The following is a 19534-nucleotide window of genomic DNA, read 5'->3' as shown; positions in this document are numbered from 1 at the left end:
AGCTGGAGGGCTGCTGATTGCACATGACAGATGCATTTTGGGGGGCATTCGCTTTCTGAAACTTCGCAAATGGCCAAGGGATGAGCCCATTATTATAAGGGAAACACAGAAGGATCCCCACAAAATTTCTGTACCACTTTGCATGAGGGTGGTAAAATATGGGTGGGCATTTAGAGGCTCTCCAGACAAACAGTTTATCAGGTAGCAAAACTGTTCCTGAACAGGCTGTATTCAGACTGTAAGATCATAAGAGTCTGCTGGATGAAGCCAGTGGCCCATCTAGTCCATCATCCTGTTCTCATAGGTGCCTATGAGAAGCCTATATCCATCAGGGTTAATAGTCCCTGATAGCCTCCATGCATGTGTGCCATCCACTTTTAAAGCCACCCACAGTGTCTGCATTTCTGTGCTTTTGTTGTTGTTTGTCATTTACATGGACTTGAATATCACCTCACTCCTTTCCTCTAAGAGAGAGGCATTGATTATTACAGGCATCAATATTGTAGACTGTTTGTGAAATATACTCAGAGTCGCAAAGTGATTTCATGCTCTTTATTCAGCTCATAGTGGTGAGGAGGAATGAATGAAAGTCCCCTCACAGTATCTGCTTTATATACATTATTTACACAATGGGTTGCACATGATTGGCTAATTCCGGAATTCTACTGTAAGCCAATCAGGTTGTGGATTCACTTCAATCTGGAGCAGGATTGGGTGGTTCCTGCCAACCAATCATACTGCTGCATTGTTCTAGGACCAATCAGACTGCTGCATTCTGAATCCTATTGTTCTAGGACTAATCAGACTGCTGCAATTTGGATCCTATTGTTCTCAGTACATAACACCCCTCCCCTCTAAGTTCCAGTCCTGCCCGGGAGGTCGCATTCATAGTCCTCAAGGTATGCCGGCGGCCTACGTGTGCGTTGCGGCCTGGGGTGTTCCCTGGTCCGGGCTCCAGGTTCTGGCTCGTGTTCCAAGGATGCTGGCTGTGATGGGGTTGTTTGGTCTGGCGCAACAGGCTCGCTCAGTCGTGGTTCTGGTTCTGGTGTCCTTTCGGCCTCACGGGTCCTCTCTGTATTTACTGATTCTGCCTCTCCTGCTGGCCCCTCCTGCTCTATGGGCCTCACTGCCCCGCTGTTCCCTTGGGACTCCTCTGACCTGTCCTCCTCCTGGGTTTCTCCCGGGAATCGTCGCCGTATCTGGTCGCAGTGGCGGCGCCAGCATTGCCCCCCATCCGTTAGCACCTCGTACGACACTGGGCCAGTGACCCTGGTGACCGTGGCGGGTACCCATGCTGGGCCTGCCCCAAAATTCTTTGCATACACTGGGTCCTGGGCTTCGAAGGTCCGGGGGTTCCTGCCTTCCCCCACCACTACCTCATCCTGAGCTCTATCGGGGTGAAGGCGGTCCAATCTGATTGCAAGGCGCCGACCCATTAGTAGTTCAGCGGGGCTCCGGCCAGTCGTTGAGCTGGGGGTGCTGTGCTGTGCTAGCAGGAATGTGGCAAGGCGGTACTCCCAGTCCCCTTGCGTCATGCGGCGAAGGGTGTCCTTGGTGGTCCGCACCATGCGTTCTGCTTGGCCATTGGTGGCAGGGTGGAATGGCGCCGAACGGATGTGGCGGATGGCGTTCTGTGCTGTGAAGGTTTGGAATTCTCCTGACGTAAATGCAGTCCCGTTGTCTGAGACGAGAGTGTCAGGGAGCCCGTGGGTTGCAAACAGCCTGCGTAGTACCCGGATGGCTGCGGACGTGGAAGTGGACGGTACCAGTGCGACTTCCAGCCATTTGGTGTAGGAGTCCACCACTATGAAGAATGTTTTCCCCTGAAAGGGGCCAGCGAAATCCACATGCAGGCGTGACCATGGTGCTCGGGCGGACTCCCAGGTCTGGACTGGGGCCCTTGGGGGATCTGGGCGGGATTCTTGGCAGGCCTGGCAGTGTTTGACCCAGGCCTCTATCTCTCCGTCGATCCCTGGCCACCACACATAACTCCTGGCAAGGGCCTTCATTCTTACTACCCCTGGGTGTGTCTCATGTAGGGCTGTGAGGACCCTTTTGCGGAGGGGCTGGGGAACAACGACTCTGCTTCCCCATAACAGGCACCCCTTGTGGGCCGACAGTTCATGTTTGCGGGTTGTGTAGCCGGCGAATTCTGGCCCGGGGCTGCTGCTGGGCCATCCCCTCCACACCCAGTCCAGGACCCGGGAGATGACCCTATCCTTCTTGGAATGGTGTGCAACTTCTTGTGCCTGAATGGGGCGGTCGGGAAGCAGCTCCAGGCTCATAACCTCTTGTGCAGGTGCTGGGTCAGGGCCTGTTTCCGGTAGTGGTAGCCTGCTGAGGGCGTCCGCATGGCCCATCGCCTTCCCAGGTCGGTGAATCAGTGCATACTGGTAGCTGGCAAGGAAAATTGACCACCTGAGGACGCGAGGAGACAGCACTTGGGGGGTCTGCTTTTCGGGGGCAAACAAGCCAAGCAACGGCTTGTGGTCAGTCACCACGGTGAAGGGCCGCCCGTACAAGAAATCATGGAATTTTTTTACTCCCTTCACGATTGCCAGACCCTCCTTGTCAATTTGCGAGTAGTTCCGCTCGGTTGCGTTGAGTGTCTGGGAAAAGTACGCCACCGGCACCTCTCTTCCATCCGGGAGTTGGTGCCCCAGGACAGCGCCAATGCCATAGGGTGAGGCGTCGCATGCTAGCACCACCGGCAGCCTCTCGTCGAAGTGTGCCAAGACAGAGTTTGAGACAAGCAAGTCCTTGACTGCCTGGAATGCGGCCTCCTGGCGCTGGCCCCACACCCAAGGGGCCCGCTTGTCTAGGAGTCTGTGTAGGGGCTCCGCTACCGCCGCCTTGTGGGGAAGGAAGGAATGGTAAAAGTTCAATAGTCCTAAGAAGGCCTGAAGTTCAGTCTTGCTCTTGGGCGCTGGGGCATCACAAATAGCCCGTACCTTGTCCCCAGTCGGGTGGACCCCTTCTGCGTCCACCATAAATCCCAGAAAGTCCACCTGAGGCACTCCTAGTAGACATTTTTCCCGCTTCACCTTGAGACCCGCCGTCTGGAAACGGTGTAGAACAGTGCAGAGGCGGTCCTCAAACTCCTCTGGTGTGGGCCCAGCAATCAACACATCATCGAAGAAGGGGGTGACACCAGGAATCCCTTTAAGGAGAGAGTCCATTAGATTCTGGAATATGCCTGGTGCCACGCTGACCCCGAATTGCAGCCGCTTTACCCTGAACGCTCCTCTGTGCGTCACAATCGTCTGTGCCTCTGCTGTGGCCTCATCTACTGGCAGCTGTTGATATGCTTGGGCCAAGTCCAGCTTGCCAAAAATTTTCGACCCAGCCAGGGTGGCAAGGACATGGCTGACCACTGGCACTGGGTATGCGTGGGCCGTGAGGGCCTTGTTTATGGTACATTTGTAGTCTGCGCAGATGCGGACCGAACCATTAGGCTTGACGGGTGTAACGATTGGAGTTTCCCAGGGGGCATTAGGCACCGGCTCCAGCACTCCTTGCTCCACGAGTCGGTCCAATTCCTCGTCTATACGGGGTTTCAAGGCGAACGGGACCCGGCGGGCCTTGAGCCTGACCGGTCGTACTGCGGGGTCAAGCTGTAGCGCAATGGGGGGCCCCGTATACTGTCCCAATTTCCCATCGAAAACGCCTGGAAATTCCTTGCATATGGCGTCCACGTCCACTTGTAAGCTAGTGTGGTTCACCCCGGTGACAGCTAGCCCCAGTGGTCCAAACCATGCCAATCCCAGTAAGCTAATGTAGGGGCCCTTGACCACAAGCAAGTCCAGTTGCCGCGTCCGCCCTCGGTATTGCACCCTGAAGGTCCCCACCCCCATTGTGGGGACCTTACGTTTCTGGAAGTCCCATAGGGTGAATGGGGCCGGCCTGAGTTTGGGACCCCCAGTAGGACACAGTCCCCTTAAGGTCTTTGCCGAGATTATGGATAGAGTTGAACCCGTGTCAAGCTCCATGCGGCATGGGGCCCCCTCTATCTGTACCTCTACATAAATTTTCTCTACGTTGGGGTGGGGCAACTGGTATACCTGGCAGTCCGTGAGCTCCGTCGAGTTGCCTTGGTGCGTTGGGCCCCGGGACCTGGGGCTCTTGGGTTGGTCATCTGATGCCTGGTGTCGGGTGGGCCGAGCCCGACACACCCGGGCGATGTGTCCCGATTTTCTGCACTGCCTGCACTCTGCGTTGCGGAAACGGCAGGTCCTCCTCTCGTGACTCTCCCCGCAGCTTGCGCAGTTTCCTCCTTCTCGCTGAGGCAGCTGTGGTCTGTGCGCTGCTTGAGTGCGCTGCTGTACTCGGTGCACCTCCTCCCTGTCGGATCCTGAGTCGTCAGTGAGGTCTTCGTGGTGGACCCTCGGTTGGGATGGCAGGCTCGGCCGTGCCTCTTGCGTCGACCTCTCGGCAGCTTCCGTTGCCAGGGCCTCCTCCAGAGCGACCTGGAACGTTAGGTCCTTCTTAGTGTAGAGGCGTCGTTGCAGCTTCTCATCCTTCAGGCCACCGACGAGGCGGTCACGAAGCATGTTCTCCAGCTCTGAGAAGTTGCAGAACCGGGCGGCTTGGCGGAGAGAGGTCACAAACCCAGTTATGGTTTCCCCAGGGGCTTGTCGCTTTGCGTAGAAGGCATTTCGACGAGCCACCACTGAGGGCTGCGGCGAAAAGTGCCCCTTCAGCTGTTCCATTATTGTTTTGTATGGAACAGTAGCAACATCTTCAGGCGCAAGGAGAGCCCGGGCGATTTCAAACGTCTCCTCTCCGCAGACGCTGAAGAATATCGCCCTCTTCTTGGCGTCTTCTTCGTCGGTGACCCCTTTGGCTTCTAGGAGGAAGGTGAAACGGGAGGCGTATGCTTCCCAGTCTCCAGATGCTGGGTTGAATGGCGAGAAGCTGCTGTTGGCTGCCATTCTGAGTTCCTTGTGTCCCGGAGCTGAAGCCTGGATACACGGTGCGAGGCAGCGGTGCGGCAGGTGGCGGTGCTGCGGTGCTGTGTGTGGCAGTCAGCTCAGCGGGATCCCACCTTCGTCGCCAGTGAAATATACTCAGAGTCGCAAAGTGATTTCATGCTCTTTATTCAGCTCATAGTGGTGAGGAGGAATGAATGAAAGTCCCCTCACAGTATCTGCTTTATATACATTATTTACACAATGGGTTGCACATGATTGGCTAATTCCGGAATTCTACTGTAAGCCAATCAGGTTGTGGATTCACTTCAATCTGGAGCAGGATTGGGTGGTTCCTGCCAACCAATCATACTGCTGCATTGTTCTAGGACCAATCAGACTGCTGCATTCTGAATCCTATTGTTCTAGGACTAATCAGACTGCTGCAATTTGGATCCTATTGTTCTCAGTACATAACAGTTTGGCAGCATATAAAATGAAGCCAAACGCTTGGCAATTATCGGCTATATTGCTTTTTATGTGTGGAGTTCCAAATTTAGTCTGAGCAACTTCTCAGGCAGTGCAATCCAATTCTCACGTTAACCCATGCAGGGAAGAGCTTGGGATACGCTAAAGTTGTATCCAAAGCACGCTCGGTCCAGGAAGGGAGAAACGTGAATAAAAAAATAGTAATGGCATTAAATGGCAGACATGTCCCCAGCATACCTAAAAACTCTGGTAACCACCACCATCCCTGCACAATCAGGAACCATGTAAGTGACTTTCCCCACATGCCACAAAGACACATTCAGACATGGGGAATATTGTTTTAGTTCTGTTTTTAACTGGATCTGCCAATTAGGAACCAAGTGATAGGTCAGTGATACTAACCAATAAGCAAGGCATGACCAAAAGACAAACCAGGAGCAAGTCAAGCCCTGGTAACAAGCGAGAAGTCAGGACTAAAGAACAGCCAAATATAAGGTACATGCCAGTGCTTAAGAAAATCTCATTGCTTGGGTAAGAGTCAGCAAGAAAAGGAAGCCCCCAATATTCCACCCTGCCCAGAAAATCCAGTGATGAACCTGGGGTGGACAGGTTCAAACTGGAAGGATCTGCAGTGGTAGAGCTGTAACATTCCGGTCAACAAATAACAATGATGAAAGATTAAAAAAACATTATTGAAAGATGTTCCAGTAGCCCCTAAAAGACCAACTTTCTAGGTATGAGCTTTTGTGTATATACACACTTCTTCAGATACTCTGAAGCAGAGGTCACTACAACCTTATGGCTGTTGATGACTGTTAATGATGGCAGTTGGTTCCACAGGGAAGGGCAAGGGATTTTTAAAGGCATAGATGACCATGCTTTAGCATGTATAATGGGACATGAATCCAATATCTCTATTCAGACCAGGTCTCTCCATAGTTTTTAGTTTGGTAATGAGTTGTAATTCTCTTTCAAGGAATCAGGGGCTAACTATTGCTTGTCCACCCTGTCAAGGGGGCCCGGGCCATTTCAAGAGCTCCTGGTTGCATTTGGGGAGGGCTGAGGGCAGGTTCCCTGCTCTGTCACTACCCCCAAGTGTATTCCCCTTTTCTGACTTTTGCAGGCGTGCGGAATGTCAGTCTGTCCCCCATGGGGGGGGGCAGATAGTCGCAACCAATGCCTAAGCAACCACTCACATTTTTGTATTTCAATAAAGTTGTGGCCAAAATTGTGCCAAAAACCTTAAACAAAAATTTCTGTGTGATGTGTGAGTTATTGGGGTGGCCCTGGGGACCTCGACACGCAATGTCATTTTGGACTGAACTAGGCACCATATTCTGAAACAGAAGATATTAATTAAATAAGTAGTATCAGAGGGTGGAACTCAAAATATAACTCAGTACTCATATTTGGAACTATGGTTGGCATTAGACTTAGTCATACTCAGAGTACGACTAATTTAACTCACATTCAATGGACTTTGAATATAACTTCATCAGATACTATTCTATAGTTTGTTAATTAAAACAAACTGTTGGTGAATATGACACACATAAATCTACAAGGATTTTTTGATAGCACCACTCAGAGTACTGTACTGCAACAAATGCAATTTAGATGTCTTTTGCAGAAACTTTTTCTTCTGTGGGTTTTAACAGCAGAATGCAACACATATTAGCCATGAGACTTCTTCTGTGCAAGACTCCCTGAGATGAGAGGGATTTTGGCCACAATACAGGTGGGCACTTGCTCAATTTCACTTCCCACTCATTTCAATTGCACAAAAGTTCCCAGTGGCTTTCTGTCCAATGACTTATAATACCATGGATGTACCTGCAAAGTGAAAATCTTCTTGCTGTGAAGCTTATTTGAGAGCAGCAGGAACAGAAGCATCCTGTAAATCTAACAGCATTCCATTTGTGCTATTTAATACTACAGCAAGATTCTCAGAGAAGAATATTACCTAGTGAGAAAAGATTAGTTGGGGCCTTGGATCTGGATACCCAGGGAGCATATTCCAATTTAGAGACTTCAAGTATATTGAACTCAGTAATTGTTAGACGTATTGGCATTTACTCTTTTGAGGGAAATTGGCTGGCTTCTTTGCTTGTTATGCAAAATGTTATAGTTTGAGCCAGCGTTGAGCACAATGAAATCTCAAATCTGCCAGCCATGCAAATAGCTGCAAACATTCTTCAAGAAGTAACTGGTAGTTTTTCCAATGACTTTAAGGCAGTAGGTTGCAAGCCCTGATAATGGATAGGTACATGCATTACTGAGGGGGGTGGGGAGTCTAGCTTAGATCACCTCGGCAGAATGGTTATAAAATGTATACATTACTGTAGTCTAATTAAATTTTATCACCAGTCAATATTTGGTATGCAGCCATTTTGCTACAGCGATCTAAGATATACATGCTTGGAGATTCTTTGCCTCTCAGGGAGGTTTTCATACACAAAATTCTCCAAATAATCAGAAATATTATTTACAGAACAATCCTTAGGAAAACAGAAAGATGGTCACTTACATGTGCTCACCAAGTTAGTTGCAAGTTTAGCAACTATGGACCAGTTCAAGGCAAACTAAGCTCTACGTACCCCACAGTTGTCCACAACTCACATTCCCTTTCCTCTAGAAGGACACATAGTCTGACCTGCAAGTGTCCACAGTTCCTATGGAGACAGGTCCAAGAGGAAATGTTAAATCAATTCTGGATTTGATCCAGCTTCTTGAAGACCCATTAGGGAAATGATCTGTTTCAACAGGATACAGCAACAGACTGCTCACAGGAACAGGTTAACCTCTGCTAAAAAAAACACCCTCTAAGGACTCTCCTTCCTTGGAGGTTTATAAGCAGAGGTTGACTGGCCAACCGATCTTGTATGATCTAGCTGAGATTCCTGCATTGCCGACTCTACAATTCTACGTTAGTCCTCTGCTGAGAGAGCTAAACAGGTTGCTTATTTGCTACCAGGTCAAGTTCAAGGTTATTGTGTAAATTCTTGTGGGCCACAAGTACCTTAAGAGCTACCTTATACTATGATCCTCTGACTACATGGTTCCTTATGCTCCACCTCAATCACTGAGATTTTCTAATCAGCCACTTTGGATGGTCAAGCACGCTCCTAGGGTTAAAGTAGTCTTTATTAGGGACTGAGCCTTTAGTATGGTGGATCCTGCCCTGTAAAACTCCTTGCCAATACAATGCCAGTAGGAGTTGTCCCTGCTTTCTTTTAGACATCTTTGGATGTCTTTGGATGATTTGAACCAACAGTTTTTATTGATATCCCATTGAGGTGTTTACTGAGGTTAAACAAGCTACTCTGAGCATCTGTTCTTTTTCAATAACCAGGTAAACTTACTTGCTACTTATAGAAGGGAAACCTTGGGACCAGGGAAACTTTCTTGTAGTTAAAACATGACTGCACAAACCCCATAAGCCTTTGCCTGACTTTTGTTTCAGCGGCTGGCCAACAATTCCTTACCATTTCAGGATGGTGATGTTTCATCAGCAGAAACTAGATTAAATGTGCCATGTTCAAGAACTCAGGCTTTATTCAGTTTGGGGGTTGACTTTAAGTTTCCATTTAAGAGTAGTAGTAGTAGTAGTAGTAGTAGTTACACCTACTATAAAAGGTGGGGTTAAGAAAACATTAAATAAATGAATTTAAATGAATAGACTAACAGGAGATGATATCTTAATAACTGGGGATCTCTCTTGAATACTCTGGCTGAGATGCTGAAAGCCACATCCTTCTCCATTGAGTGGAGATAGTGAGACAGTAGAAAGATCAGTCAGTTGTTTTGAGATTATCAGCTGAATTTCTAGATAGAAGAAGGGCCACAGTCTTAGGAGGCTGTATAGGTGGTTGTCTGGAGACCTGCTGTAAGAGTGTTTATTTGCTTCCACTATGTTCTGTTCGTAGAGTCATAAATAAAACAAATATTTAAAAGGCACCATGAGTCTCCAGAGCTTTCTCATCTAAAAGAAACTAACCCTATAGCACTGTCCCTGGAACTTCTTACTAATCGGGAAAGTGGGAAGCACATAACAAGCAAATTGCTTCCTCTATCCACCCACCACTGACTTTTCATCCATAGAGAATCCTTGAATTCACCTTTACACTAAAGGGAGGGAACTGCTTTAAGCCATTATTATGGAAAGAGAACTGATTAACTGATTAACATTCTGGGCTAGAAGGTTAGAAAGTGAATTTTCCGTTATAGAGCGATTGCTATTGAGAAGAAACCCTGTTTATTAACTGTGCTTTTATCTTCTCTAGAGGTTTGCTTGACATAAGATAATGGAATTTTTTCCCCTTTTTATTGTTTAAAACTATAATCATATCAAGAAAAGTAAGCATTTACTGTACCATTACATGAAGGCAGGGAGGGATGACTTGAAAAGATCTGCATATCCTATAAACTATTTTATCATTTCAATTAGCATTGGCAAATGTCTTGTTTTATATTACAGTCATAAATGTAGTTTTACAGTCCTTCTAGGTGTGTTTATATCCTAATTAATTTGAGTAATTGTGATTAGTAACAGAACAAGGTTGTGCAGGGAGAACAATTACAAAAAAGCCATTCCTCAAGCAGGAACGCTTCGAATGCAGAGTCGATAGGAGTGCCACAGAGTCAAAAGGTCAGTGGCAACATCCAGTGAAAACACACATTACACCAATCATAAATTTATAATTCTCAAATATTGATTTGGAGATGGATTTACTCTCCTTTTTGTCCTTTGGAAACAAACACAGAAACTACTTTCAAGGCACTGTTCTGATTTCCTGTATGACACGGATAGTGAATTATGTCACATCAATAAGTTATGCTAGCTCAGTGAGTTATGGCCTATCAACATCTCCTCCACCAGATGGATCTGCCGGCCATATGGCAAATGTTCTCCTTGAACTGGTCTGTGAAGCATCAAACCTGCAAGATGGCATATATCTAACCTAGGGAGAATGTGATGACACTTCTCCACTTTTGCCTCTCAATCTATCCAAAAGCCTTTCAGCAATTAACGTTTAACAGTTATGATCATCAACATGGATCTGCAATTGCAATGCAGTACTTTACATGTATATCCTGAAGTAAATTTTATTTTAATTCATTGGGACTTACTCCTTAGTAAGTGTTAGAATTGCAGCCTTAATGTGGAAACTTTTTACACTGAAGCATTGAGAACTAGATCCATATATGCCCTTGAAAGTAACACAGCTTTGCATAGCCCATTTTTTTCCACTAGAAGATAAATGTAAAAAAAATAATATTAACACTGGATTCTGAATTTTTTATTTTCCCTTCCCCTCCAAAAATATAAATTTTAGTTACTAGTTTCCAAAAGGAATTCCTGTATTTCAACTGTACATTCTTAGACATACCTAATGCATGTCTATAGAAATACCTAAAATCATATAAATATTGTAAATTATATAAAACTACACATATGCTAATACTATATATATGCTAATACTATATATATATGCTACTTACATATATGCTACTATATATTCACTGTATATTATATAAAAAAGTGAAAATACTACATGCTGCAAATCCTCCAAACAGCCCCCTCTTTTCTTATGTTTCTTATAAGACCTAGAGCTGACTGTAAGAAATTTATCAGTGGCTGTAGCTCAGTTGCAGAGAAGGCCTAGCATTTTTGAAGTCAGTGAAGTAATATACACTTTAATGCAAGGGCATTAAGACTACAATCTAAAACAGAGGTGGATTTGGGGCAGCACGGCTGGTTCTGCTTATGGTAAAGGTAAAGGACCTCTAGATGGTTAAGTCCAATCAAAGGCGACTCTTGGGTTGCGGCGCTCATTTCACTTTCAGGCTGAGGGAGCTGGCGTTTGTCCACAGACATCTTTCCGGGTCATGTGGCCAGCATGAGTAAACCACTTCTGGAGCACCATGATGCAAGCCAGAGCACATGGAAACGCCATTTACCTTCCCGCCACCACAGTACCTATTTACTTGCACCGGCGTGCTTTCAAACCACTAGGTTGGCAGAAGCTGGGACAGAGCAACAGGAGCTCACTCCATCACATGGATTTGAACCACTAACCTTCCTATCAGCAAGTCCAAGAAGCTCTGTGGTTTAGGCCACAGCACCACCCATGTCCCTATGGTTCTGCCATACTGGACGCCAAGCTAGGGAGTGCCACAGAGTGTTGCAACTATGATGTAGTGAACTGAGCAGAACAGAATTTGAGGTGCCAAATGTTGGCCTCACACGGGGCACCATTGAAATTTGGAAGACCAAAGTTTGTCTCTGTCTAAAGTGACCTGGCTAAATCACTCCTCAATCCTAGCCCATTCCAGCTGCAAAACTTGCTGTTTCTCACACATAGCCTGCTGGCAGATCCCATTCAGGGAACACACACAGCCATCCATTAAAGAACATTTGTTACTTTTGCTTAAAATCCCTTGCTTCCATCTGGAGTCACTGTAGTGACAGAGCCATTGGCAGTAAACAGGCAGCCCAAAGGAATGTCGCTATTTTGGGGGTGGGATTTGATCCTATGCTGGCAAATTCAGGTTGCACAATTAAAGTTGATTAGGCATCCTTGTGCAACGAAACTGTTTCTCCCCAAACATGTCCTTTTTCCAGTGAGAAAGTGGCAGGAAAAATGTTAGAGAACACCTCTTTGATGCAGCATCCTCTAACCTCCCCACAAAGAAACCTCAATAAAGAGCTGACGTCATCTAACCTCCCTGAAAACTTTGCACAAACAAATCACAATGAATGCATCTGGAAGCAACCCTTGGCACTGTTCTAAATCTGTTCTACTTCATCCTGCTACAGCTTTATTCTGCTTTGTACACTGGCTTGAAGGCGGGAGGGTGCTCTGCATATATTGCATTAGTAGGTTTGATTGTTTGGATTTAAGTTCAGTCTGAAAAAGAAGGGTGATTGATCTTAACATATTGGTAAGCCCTGGCTTTGGGCTAGGAATACAAACAGTATTTCTCAAGTCAGGCATTATTACTTCTCATTTGTTGCTCATTGATTAGCTGTCAACGATAAGATCTTGGGTTTTTCAGACTGTGGCAGCTGCTGGTGGTCATTTTAATTTATTTATTTCTTTGCTAGAGTCTAGCCTACAGAAACTAGAAAACACAGCAGCAAAATAGAAAGTGCAGCAGCACCGGGTAAAATTTTGAAAACTCCTTCAACAGCATAGGAATTGGACTGGATTAACAGACATGAGCAACAACACAACTCAGAAAACTTCTTGAAAAGCATAGGGCTAGGGCTGGATTAAAAGACAACAATTCAGAAAGCAATTCTGTCCAGGAGCAAACCAAGGGCACTCAGTCGCCCACACAAGACCTCTTGGTTTTGTTTGTTTTCTTTAAATGGCAGCTCCTATGATCTTAAACATGGTGCAAAGCCAGTTTTCATAGGCAATGGGTGTTGTAGTCCAGCAACATCAGGAGAGCATTGTGGTGCTTACCCCTGCATTACACAGGGTGCGAGTCTTTATTTCTTATATCAATAATAATAATAATAATATTCTGGAAGAAAATTCCCACTGGAGTTCAGTACGGAGGTTCACAAGTTCCTGTCTTCCACTGCCTCCCGCAGTTTGGTCAAGTCCATGTTTGCAGCTTCGAGAACCCTGTCCAACCATCTCATCCTCTGTCGTCCCCTTCTCCTTGTGCCCTCAATCTTTCCCAACATCAGGGTCTTTTCCAGGGAGTCTTCTCTTCTCATGAGGTGGCCAACGTATTGGAGCCTCAGCCTCAGGATCTGTCCTTCCAGTGAGCACTCAGGGCTGATTTCCTTAATAATAGAGAGGTTTGATCTTCTTGCAGTCCATGGGACTCTCAAGAGTCTCCTCCAGCACCATAATTCAAAAGCATCAATTCTTCGGCGATCAGCCTTCTTTATGGTCCAGCTCTCACTTCCATACATCACTACTGGGAAAACCATAACTTTTACTATACGGACCTTTTTTGGCAAGGTGATGTCTCTGCTTTTTAAGATGCTGTCTAGGTTTGTCATTGCTTTTCTCCCAAGAAGCAGGCGTCTTTTAATTTTGTGGCTGCTGTCACCATCTGCAGTGATCATGGAATCCAAGAAAATAAAATCTCTCACTGCCTCCATTTCTTCCCCTTCTATTTGCCAGGAGGTGATGGGACCAGTGGCCATGATCTTCGTTTTTTTGATGTTGAGCTTCAGACCATATTTTGTGCTCTCCTCTTTCACCTTCATTAAGAGGTTCTTTAATTCCTCCTCACTTTCTGCCATCAAAGTTGTGTCATCTGCATATCTGAGGTTGTTGATATTTCTTCTGGCAATCTTCCGGCCTGGGATTCATCCAGCCCAGCCTTTTGCATGATGAATTCTGCATATAAGTTAAACAAACAGGGAGACAATATACAGCCTTGTTGTACTCCTTTCCCAATTTTGAACCAATCAGTTGTTCTATATCCAGTTCTAACTTCTTGTCCCCCATAGAGATTTCTCAGCAGACAGATGAGAAATCAATCTGATTTCGATGCTGCCCATCTGGTGATGTCCATGTGTAGAGTCATCTCTTGTGTTGTTGGAAAAGTTTGTGATGACCAGCTTGTTCTCTTGACAGAACTCTATTAGCCTTTGCCCTGCTTCATTTTGAACTCCAAGGCCATACTTCCCAGTTTTTCCTTTTATCTCTTGACTCCCTACTTTAGCATTCCAATCCCCTATAATGCAAAGAACATCCTTCTTTAGTGTCATTTTTGAAGGTGTTGTAAGTCTTCATAGAATTGATCAATTTCAGTTTCTTCAGCACTGGTAGTCGGTGCATGAACTTGGATTACTGTGATGTTCAAAGGTCTGCCTTGGATTCATATTGAGATCATTCTATCATTTTTGAGTATTGCATCCCAGTACAGCTTTCACCACTCTTTTGTTAACTATGAGGGCCACTCCATTTCTTTTATGGGATTCTTGCCCACAGTAGTAGATACAATGGTCATCCAAACTGAATTCATCCATTCCCATCCATTTTAGTTCACTGATGCCCAGGATGTCAATATTTATTCTCGCCATCTCATTTTTGACCACATCCAACTTACCCAGGTTCATGGTTCTTACATTTCAGGTTCCTATGCAATATTTTTCTTTACAGCATTGGACTTTCCTTTCGCTTCCAGGAATATCCACAACTGAGCGTCCTTTTGGCTTTGGCCCAGCCGCTTCATCAGCTCTGAATCTACTTGTACTTGTCCTCCGCTCTTCCCCAGTAGCATGTTGGACACCTTCCGACCTGAGGGGCTCATCTTTCAGTGTCATAACTTTTATATGCCTGTTGTCTTTGTCCATGGAGTTTTCTTGGCAGGGATACTGGAGTGGCTTGCCGGTTCCTGCTCCAGGTGGATCACATTTGGTCAAAACTCTCCACTATGTCCTGTCCGTCGTGGGTGGCCCTGCATGGCATAGCTCATAGCTTCTCTGAGTTATTCAAGCCCCTTCACCACGACAAGGCAGTGATCCATGAAGGAGAAGTTCCCAAGTAGTCAGTCCAGAAAGTCCGTGAGAGCTTTCCATTATGACACATGCTATACAGACAGTGACCATTTTAGGCACATCCAATATGTGTGCAACTGCACATGTGCACATTGTGCCAAACCCAGAAGTTACCCAGAAGCATCGTTAAAATGTCACAAAAAGGGGTGGAACGAGACAGAACAGAGTGTTTGCAGGCTTTCTCAATGGATGTTCTGATTCACTGGTCAACAACAAATTTGTTGTCTGCGTTTTTTCAGATGATTTAGGACGGATCTGATGCGCTGAATCCAAAAATCACACTGGTTTTGCTCAATCAGGTCAAGTTTTTGAGCTATGGCCACATGTCATTTTTTTTACGTTCTTGTTCACATGTATGCCATGTTGAATATTTTTTTTGATTGGAAATGATTATTTTAATGACAAGAAGTATTCAGGTCCAATAGTTCTGGGTGATTATGGATGATTAAGTGGAACTGGAAGCTTGGAAGGCATTTGTTCTGGTAGTGAAGAACTTTCTTGGCAACAGTAAGGCCAGAAACTACGCAGAACTTGTCAACAGCATGTTGACTGCTTTCGGAAACCTGGGCTGCAACACGAGCGTCAAGATGCACTACCTATTTTCACATATGGACCGGTTTCCTGAGAACTTGGGTTCAATGAGTGATGAGCAGGGGGAGAGATTCCATCAGGACATGAAAGAGATGGAGACCAGGTATCAGGGTCGCTGGGACGCAGTCATGATGGCTGACTACTGTTGGACTCTGAAGAGAGACCTCCCTGCCGCTGAGCATTCCAGGAGTTCCAAGAAACAGAAGTTCAAGCCCTGAAGTTTGAAAAATGGTGAAGCAACATGCAATTTACGTGTACTTACCTTTATCAATGCCCACCATTCAGTTTACAGTAATCAATGTTTCTATCAGGTAATCAATATATGTTGTTGGAAAAACATTTTTTTTTATCTTAAAAACATATTTAGGATGATATGTGTTGACAAAAAAAAAGCTGATAATGCCACAAAAATGTAATCGATTTTGTCACAAGATCTGATTTTTTTTCAAATCAACATAGCCAAAAACCTGACCTGATGGAGAGAAACAGATGCCATTTCCTGATTCAGCAGTGCAAAAATATCCTAAATCAGTTGTAGAAATCTAGACATTCAAAAAGTAAAAAATTGTTGCCCAGTGTTATATGCAATTTTACACTCTCCACATGTAAATGGAGGGTTGTCTGTATATGGGGAGAATGCATCACCTAGGCTGCTTTGTCTTCTCCCCAACCACAGGAGGCCCCAGGAGGCCTGACATGACCAGCAAGCTAGGTGAGATGACATGCCACCTGGAATTGCAGCACAAGGCAGACCTCCATGGATAAGGAAGAGGCAATAAAGTACAATTAGGAAAGGAGGAATGAAGAGAGGAAGTGCCAAGGAAATCAAAGGAGAAAAACTAACTTGTGACAGGAAGGAGGATTGCGGGCTCTGAATTCAGCTACAACACATCTCAACATATGGTGAGCATCTTTGCTCACGCGATGTTAAACTCCAGTGATCAGCAGGGGAATTAGCTACTTGAGAAGTTCCCTCCCCCTCATTCCCCACCTTAAAATTAGATGCAATTACAAAAGTTACAAGAACTTTATAAAGCAGAAATCAATATGAAACTATATTCTCTATATTTAGTTAATCTAGGTAGGAGAGCAGACATTTGTGTAATTTAATTATAAAACAAATGTGTGCTTCGAAATAGCCATAAGCAACTTAGCAGGAGCTGTGAAAACCTAATTGATGATAACTTCTATTTTATCCGCGGGGGATGAAAATATAACTGTATTTGTTTTCCATCAAGCTGCTTAACAGTATAACATTAATGGAAACTACTACCTAGTCTTTCGAGGGAGCATATTCCTGAATGGCCAGGCCACTATGGCCCTGATCCAATGTTGGTTAATCATGACCAAGGCACACTAACGAGAAAGTGCACTTACTAGGTAGTAAGTCTCATTGAACGCTGTGAGTTGGTTCCAAGTGAGTTCCACTCAAAGTAAACCCATTGAAATCAATGGAATTAAGTTTACCATGACCACTGATTTCAGTGGGTCTACTCTGACTAGAACTAGCATTTGGATATAACCCTAGGGGACTCATCTCTGAGTGAATACATTTAGGATTGTGCTGTCAGACTCTTTGAACACAACAAAACAAGTTTGTCACAACTTAATTTGTTCATAGGACGTATCATGGCAAACTTCAGCTGGATTGTCTCAACCCTTTCAGAGTCAGGGTGTCTGTAATAATAATAATAATAATAATAATAATAATAATAATAATAATATCTTTATTGTCATTGCCCCCTCTCGGGGACAACGAAATTGCAGATGCTTGAACTTTGTTAACATTTTTGTATGTCCATCAGCATCCCAAGTGTGTCCCAAGCACAAGACTAATGTGAATATTTATTGAAGTATTCTGCATGTGCCAGAAAAGAAGCTGGCAGATACACCAATGCCTGCAGGCACCACATTAATGACCTCTAGTGTATGCCCGGCACTGCCTCCTCTTCTTCCTTTCCTGGCCCTTCCTCTTCTTGTTCCTAGGCTGATGAACAGCCTACAGCTGTTCCTACAGCTGCCTTATGCTGAGCCATACCAACCACACTGGCAGGCAGCAGCCCTCCAGTGTTTCAGAGAGGGGACTTTTTCTAGTCCTACCTGGAGATGTGGGAACCTGGAGTCTTCTGTGTAGAAAGCAGATGTTGTACCAGTCAGCTGTGGCACTATCACAAGCCATATAATCATAGAATTGTAGAGTTTGAAGGTACCCCGCCCCCAGGTTCATCTAGTACCAGGCCCTGCAATGCAGGAATCTCAGCTTAAGCATCCAGGACAGACGACCATCCAACTTCTGCTTTAAAATCTCCAAGGAAGGAGAGTCCACCACCTCCGAAGGGAGACCATTCCACTTTATTTTCCCACTTTGTTTTCTTTTGAGGGAAAGGGATATGGAGGAGGAAGTGGTGGTTTTCCAAGTGTTCCAGCTGAACAGTCAAAAAGAAATTGCAAACCCTGGTGGTTTAAGTGGGAAGTCTGTCCTTAGTTGGCACTGGGTCCTTGATGTTGCAGAGGACGGCAGGGCTGTAAGCAACTGCTAATGTCAGCACTGTTTCTAATGTCTTGAAATGGAATCTGCCATTTAGCAATTGCTTCTTTACCCATAAAGAGATATTCTAGGCACAAGGAAGATTAGACATTTCGGGGGGGGGGGAGGAAAGAAAATGTCCCTTATTCCCAAAGGAAGCTGTACAAGAGATTTAATCAACACATTTTTGTGTTTTCACAGAATTTATGAGACCCCCAGATTCACTCCTCCTCGACTGAAGCAGTGATGTGACAAACATTATAGCAAAAAAATTAATTAAAAATAAAAGCTACAACCAGCCCTTAAAATATTAACAAGAGCATTGTTTTTCCAGTTATAATTGGATGTGGATTTTGAGGTGGTGATTAAAAAAATTATTACACTATATTATATCTGATGGGAACGCTTCTAGGGTCAGTGTAAGGCAAAAACAAATTATTCCATTTCTTATTTTATGCCAGTCCACGCTGCAGCAAAAGCAATCTTTCAGTTCCTGTATGATTGCTATTGCTATTGCTATGAGTTAGGAGGGGCAATGGTAGGCTGCATGCTTGAATCCCCTTCTAATTCCTGAATCCAGCATGGATTCAATTCCTGGCATAACCAGCCTAGCTTCCTGGTGAGGTGATGACCCACTAAGTGTGGGCCACTAAGGCAACAAAGGAAGTGGCTCTGTGCCCTCAACTTGCTGGTAGCAAGACAAAGGCCAGAGTTGGGGTTATGTGAGCTAGAAGCTGGAAGCTGGCCGGCTGCAGGCTGGGTAGCTGGGAGACAGAGCTATGCCTGGTTTCTGTTGGAATCCAAGGCTATAGCCATGTGAGAAGCAAGACCCACTTGGGGTGTTAGTGCTGTGAACCGTTCCATCATAGGCTCAGGTTGTAGATATGTGTAAATAAACCATATATAATAAAGACGCTACTGTCTCCTCTGTACCTCATTGCAAAGGAAACAAACCATGGGTAAGCTCCTGCAACCCCTGGAATCTCACACCACTCAGAGATTGGGGTGACATGCAACATAGAGAGCACAGACAGTGATACCTCGGGTTAAGAACATAATTCATTCTGGAGGTCCATTCTTAACCTGAAACTGTTCTTAACCAGAGGTACCACTTTAGCTAATGGGGCGTCCTGCTGCCACCGTGCTGCTGACGAGCAATTTCTGTTCTCATCTTGAAGCAAAGTTCTTAACCCGAGGTACTATTTCTGGGTTAGTGGAGTCTGTAACCTGAAGCGTCTGTAACCCGAGGTACCACTTTATTGTATTGCTAGGCTGTACTCACATATCCTCTTGGGCTCTCTGCCCAGGGAAAGGTTCGTAGAGATATATTAGGGCCCTCAGGGTGATTCCACTTTCCTTATCTGAAGTTTCAGCTCTCATGTTGCTTTTTGAAGTATTTTTATTTAGGATATTTATTTGGGGACTTAACGCCAGCTGAGCCTGACTGAAACAGGAATCAGCCAACAGAATCATCCCAAGATGCTCATC

The 19534-nt window shown here is 45.3% G+C and overlaps 1 long non-coding RNA gene across 1 annotated transcript; it reads left to right on the top strand.

Moving 5' to 3' along the window:
* The first annotated feature begins 8654 nt into the window (after positions 1 to 8654).
* On the top strand, positions 8655 to 18303 carry LOC309540586. Its single transcript, XR_014223368.1, has 4 exons — positions 8655 to 8748; positions 9943 to 10044; positions 16196 to 16422; positions 18248 to 18303. It is a non-coding gene; the product is annotated as an uncharacterized lncRNA (long non-coding RNA).
* Positions 18304 to 19534: the final 1231 nt, after the last annotated feature.

The sequence above is a fragment of the Podarcis vaucheri genome (genome assembly GCF_965113315.1).
Source record: "Podarcis vaucheri genome assembly, chromosome: 9".
Lineage (NCBI taxonomy): Eukaryota > Metazoa > Chordata > Lepidosauria > Squamata > Lacertidae > Podarcis > Podarcis vaucheri.
This window is presented reverse-complemented; position numbering and strand designations above follow the sequence as displayed.